Source organism: Marmota flaviventris, chromosome 7 (assembly GCF_047511675.1).
Source record: "Marmota flaviventris isolate mMarFla1 chromosome 7, mMarFla1.hap1, whole genome shotgun sequence".
Classification (NCBI taxonomy): domain Eukaryota; kingdom Metazoa; phylum Chordata; class Mammalia; order Rodentia; family Sciuridae; genus Marmota; species Marmota flaviventris.
In genome coordinates this window covers 97,357,927-97,363,431 of record NC_092504.1, presented here as the reverse complement: position 1 = coordinate 97,363,431, position 5,505 = coordinate 97,357,927, and the positions used below count along the sequence as shown (strand labels likewise).

At 36.5% G+C, this 5,505-nt stretch overlaps 1 pseudogene; it reads left to right on the top strand.

Annotated features, from left to right (window-relative positions):
* The first annotated feature begins 2,315 nt into the window (after positions 1–2,315).
* Positions 2,316–2,537, top strand: LOC114092780 (anaphase-promoting complex subunit 13 pseudogene; annotated as a pseudogene).
* The last annotated feature ends 2,968 nt before the right edge of the window (positions 2,538–5,505 follow it).

The window sequence follows — 5,505 nt, the reverse complement described above, 5'->3', positions numbered from 1 at the left end:
AAGTGTGAATCTAATATGAAAGAGGGATGCATACAATTTAGGCCTCTATCTATGAGGATGCTTGGCCTCCATGTCACAAAATACCAAGGAACAATTGTTTACCTAAGCCCTTGTTACTCAAAGTGAGGTCCACCAATCAGCAGCCTGGGCATCACTAGGGAGTGCATTAGAGATGCAGGAACCTAGGGCTCAGCCTATACCTTCTGAATAAGAATTCACTATAACAAAATCCAGATGACTCATATCCATACTTTAATCCATAATCAGACATATACCTGATATACAAAGATTTTGAATAACAAAATTAATAAAACAAAATTATAAGTGCTATATGCTCTATCTACAGAGATCATCTTCTTTTTTGAACATTATGGAAGACTTACAAAATGCACAATTAGGCTATAGTCCACACTCCTATTAGCTCAAAGTCAGTTTGAAAACTAGATTAAAATTTAATTACACACTTTGAACAACAAGCCATTAATCAACTAATAAACAAACAAAAACCTTAGCTAGTTATTGTCTCGAAGAAAAAAAATTAAAACTGTGGTCTTTTTAGACAGCTGCTTAGCAAAGTTCACAAGATGCTCTTATCCATACTCATAGATTAAAAACTTTAATTATTCATTGAGAAAAATTATAATTTATATATTTAAGTTAAGGAAATAGGAAAAACTATAACAGCTTTGTTTAGAAAAAAAAAGACCAAGATCTGTGTGCATGGTGGCCAAAATGATTCAACAAGTTTTTATTTTTATAGCTCATAAATCATATGTTTCAATCAATGATAGTATTGTCATTGTGCGTTATACTGGATGGAAAAGAACTACTCTTGGGTGGTACTGTTCCCAGCCCTTTCCCTGAAAATGGGGCTTTCGGGTGCCTGAAGAACTGAGGCTCAGAGCTGGAACCGCTCACTTGCTTATGAGGGGACCCGAGGAGGTTTTCATTTGTTGCTCACAACTGATGATCTTCCCAAAAACAAGGGAAGAGGAGAGTATTATATTTTCTTTTATTACTTTCATGAGGCAAGTAACATAATTCTACAGTGTAATTTAATCAAAATATTCTTCTGTCCCAGGTTAGGTACCAAGAATTTAAACTTCAGATTATACATGGAAAAATAAGATAAATCCTTCATTAGAAACTTAGAAAGAGTAATCAGATACATAAACCAGTATGGCTGAAAAATATCTATGGAGAAGATGACATTTACACTAGACTTTATATATTTTCACAAGTGAGTATATAAGAGGAAACTAATTCCAAATGGAAGACTTTTCCAGAAGGGACAATGTCTAGGGTATGTCTTGGCTGGACATAGAGGGTATGGAAAGAAGTAGTCAAGAGAAGAAATTCTGAAACATATGTAGGATCTAATTATACACTACTTTAAAAGATTGTATTTCACACTTGCTACCTCTATTGAGCATAATACTGGAAGTCCTAGGAAGAAAAACTAGGTTAGTAAAAAAAGACTAAAAGGCATCCAAATTAGAAGTGAAATTGTCCCTGTTTGAAGATGACATAATTCTTCATGTATAGACAAACATAAAGATGTCACCAAAAATGTTATCAAAATTAATGAGCAAATTCAGTTAAGTTTCAGGATATAAAGTCAACAGATAAAAATCAGTTGTGCTTCTATACACTAACAGTGAACTTGAGAAATCAAGAAAAAAGAAATCAAGAAAGCAATTCCATTGATAACAGCTTCAAAAAGAATAAAAGACTTAGGAATTAAATTAACCAAGGAAGTGAAAGAATTGTTTGCTGAAAACTATAAAACATAGATGGAAGAAACTGAAAAAGACACAAATAAATGGGAAGTGATCCTACATTAGTGGATTGGAAGAATTAATATTGGTACAGTATCCATACCACCCATGCAATCTACAGATTCAGTGAAATCATGTTCCAATTCCAAGGGAGCTGGCACCATGCTCACCCTGTGGTTTGGAAGAGGAACAGGTGAAAAAGGATTGAGACCAAATTGTGGAAAGATCTTGAACCATTGGTTTGAAATTAACACAGAACAATTGAAGACCATACCATTCAGCCACATAGCTGAGCTAACTTCTTTAATGGATCCAGTTGGAATAAGAAGTCAGCATTCAAATGGAATCAGAGTGATCTGAGAAAACTTCACCCAGAGATGTTGGCTTTGTGGACCACAGCAAAGTGTGAAGAGGATCCCAGGGGACAGGACAGAAAGGACAAAGGAGTAGATTAGGAAAAAGGAGATCTCTTGTAGGACAGAGACTCCAAAAGTATGTCTGAACTGACAGATCCGACCAGATCAAAGCTGCAGGAAAATGGACAATGGGGTCCAGAGAGAAGGAAGGACTTGAATTTGATTGATGGTGCTTAACAGAGGACAAACTGCCTTATGAGGATGTTACACGACCACTGAACGAACTTCCTGAACCTCAACAACACCACGGTGACACCACAGAATCTGTGAAAGAACAAGAAATGAAGCGGCAGACTTGGACTTGCAGCACCCCCCTGAGAGGGTTCCTCCTCTTGGAAACTGACTCTTGGCTGCTTTCTCATGGTTGGATTTTCAAAATATACAGATACAAAATGTTTTCTTTCAGTCTCCTAAAAAAAGAAAGAAAGAAACTCCAAGGGAATTTTTCACAACAATAGAAAACAAAAAACAATTCTAGAATTCCTGTGAAACCACAAAAGACCCTGAATAGTCAAAGTGAGCTAGAGGGAAAAAGAACAAAGGTGGAGGCTCCATACTTCCTGATGGCAAAACATAATATTGTAAATCTATAGTAATTAGAACCATATGGTACTAACCTGAAAAAAACATGGAGGGGCAAATGGAACAGGACAGAGAGCCCAGAAATTAATCCAAACATTTATGTTCAACTGATCTTGAACATGAATATCAAGAATGTACAACAGGGAAAGCATTGTTCCTTCATGAAGCTAGAGATCTATGTACAGGAAGGAGAGATTAAACCTTCATTTATACCACATACAAAGATCAACTCAAATGGAGTAAGCACTTAAACATAAGACCTAAACTATAAAACTTTTAGAAGAAAACAAGAGGAAAAGTTCCATAGCACTAGTCTTGAAAATGTTTTATAGACATGTCCCGCCAAAATTATATACAATAAAAGCAAAAATAGACAAATGAGATTGTGTCAAACTAAAAAGTTCAAGCACAGCAAAGGAAACAACCAACAGACTGAGGAGACAACCTATGTGATGGGAGAGAATGTTTATAACCCAAACTTCTATAAAGTGATTATTATCTAAAATATATAAGGAAGCCAAACAACTCATTAGCAAAAAGCAAAATAGGATTTGTAAAATGGGCAAAGGACCTGAATAAACATTTTCCAAAGAAGACATACAAATGGGCAATAAGTATATGAAAAAATGCTCAACATCACTAATAGTCAGGGAATTACATACCAAAACCACAACGAGATTACCACCTCACACCAATTAGAGTAGCTATTACAAAAATAAAATAATAACTAAGGATTGGCTGGGGATGTGAAAATGTGGAGAAAAGGGAACCCTTGCACTGTCAGTAGGAGTGTAAATCAGAATAACTATTATAGGAAAGGGAGCTTCCTCAAAAAATTTAAAAAACTATCATATGATCCAACAATTCCACTTCTGGTTTATCCAAAGCAAATCAAGTCAATATGTTGAAGCAATATCTCCACTTCTGTGTTCATTTCAGCATTATTGTCAATAGCCAAGATATGGAACTCAGTATCCAGTGTCTGTCTCTGGATGAATGAATGAAGAACATTGATATAAATCACACACACATGCACACACACACACACGTACACACATACACAACACATTCACCGTGGAATATTATTCGGCCTTAAAAAAGAAGGAAATGGTTACCATTTATCCCAACAGTGACAAACCTAGAAAACATTATGCTAAGTGAAGTAAACAAGGCATAGTACAAGAAATACTACCTATCACATGGGAAATCTAAAAAAGTCAAACTTACAAAAGCCCGACAGTAGAATGGTGATTGCTAAAGGCAGCGGTGAGGTGGGAGGATGGGGAGATGTTGGTTAAAGAATATACAATTTAAATTCTACCAGATGAAGTTCTGGAGATATAATGCACAGCATGGTGACTATAGTTAATAATATTCTAATGTATACTTGAAATTTGCTAAGAGTAGATCTCAAGTATTCTCACTACCCCCCAAAATAAAAAATAGTGTGTGTTACTTTTTACAAAAGAAATAAACCATCAACAATATTCATATTAAAGTAAAAGAACAATGTCATGTCTTATAAAATATTTTCTAGGCTTGTGAAAAAAGATTGTGAGAAATGTGTGGTGGGGAGCTAGGAGTGCTCCCAGTGCTCCCATAGAAATATTTCTATAGGTAGGAGGACATGAAGATTTAGAATTCAGAATAAGGATGAAAAGAAATAAGAAATGACATGGAGAGAACAGAAAGAGCTCAAATCATGATTAGCATCACTGCACTTTATTACCGAGGAGCAGGTGGTAGCACTACCCTGTTTCTGCTTATGTAGAAGAAATCAGGGCCATGAAAGGAAACTAAACTTGTTGAGACTCTACCATGTACAGATCATGGCAGTAGGTACTCAACACATACCATCTCACTGGATTCTCACTGCATCACTTTATATATTGTTTTGTGTTTTTACCTTGTGCCTTTTGTTTTTTATTGGTGCATTATAGTTGTACATAATAGTTGGCTTCATTTTTACATAATCATACATGTGCAGAATTTAATTTACTCCCTTTCAATTCCTGGTGCTCCCCTCATTCCCTCATTCACCTTCTTCTACCCTTTGTGTGGAAGTCTACCTTCCATTCCTGTGTGTGTGTGTGTGTGTGTGTGTGTGTGTGTGTATTTGGTGGTGATGGTGGGAGGGTAACCAGGGATTGAACTCAGGCGCATTCAACCACTGAGTCACATTCCCAGCCTCATATTGTATTATATTTAGAGACAGGTCTCGTTGAGTTGCTTACCACCTTACTTTCTCTGAAGCTAGCTTTGAACTTGTGATTCTCCTGTCTCAGCCTCCTAAGTGTCTGAGGTTACAGGCATGTGCCACTATTCTGGGCACTCTTTTATATGCTTTTAATTGGTGCTTTAAAGATATACATAAATGTGGAATTTGCTGTCACCACATTTCAATTTCACCTTGAAATTCTCTCCCCAAAGGGGTGCTATAGTTTGGATCTGAAGTTTCCCCCAAAGAGTCATATGCTAAATACTTGGTTGCTAGCATGCACGCTATTGGGACATAGTAGAACCTTTAGGATGTAGGGTCCAGTGGAAGGAATCAGGTCATTGGCATTGTGCCTCCAAAGAGGATATTGGGATCCTGTCCCCTTCCTCTCTTTTTCTTTCCTTGCCACCAGAAAGTAAACAGGTTTCCTTAGCCACACACTTCTTCCATGGTGTATGGTCAAAAAGTCACAGGTTAAAAAGTCATAGGACCAAATGATCATCGACAGAAA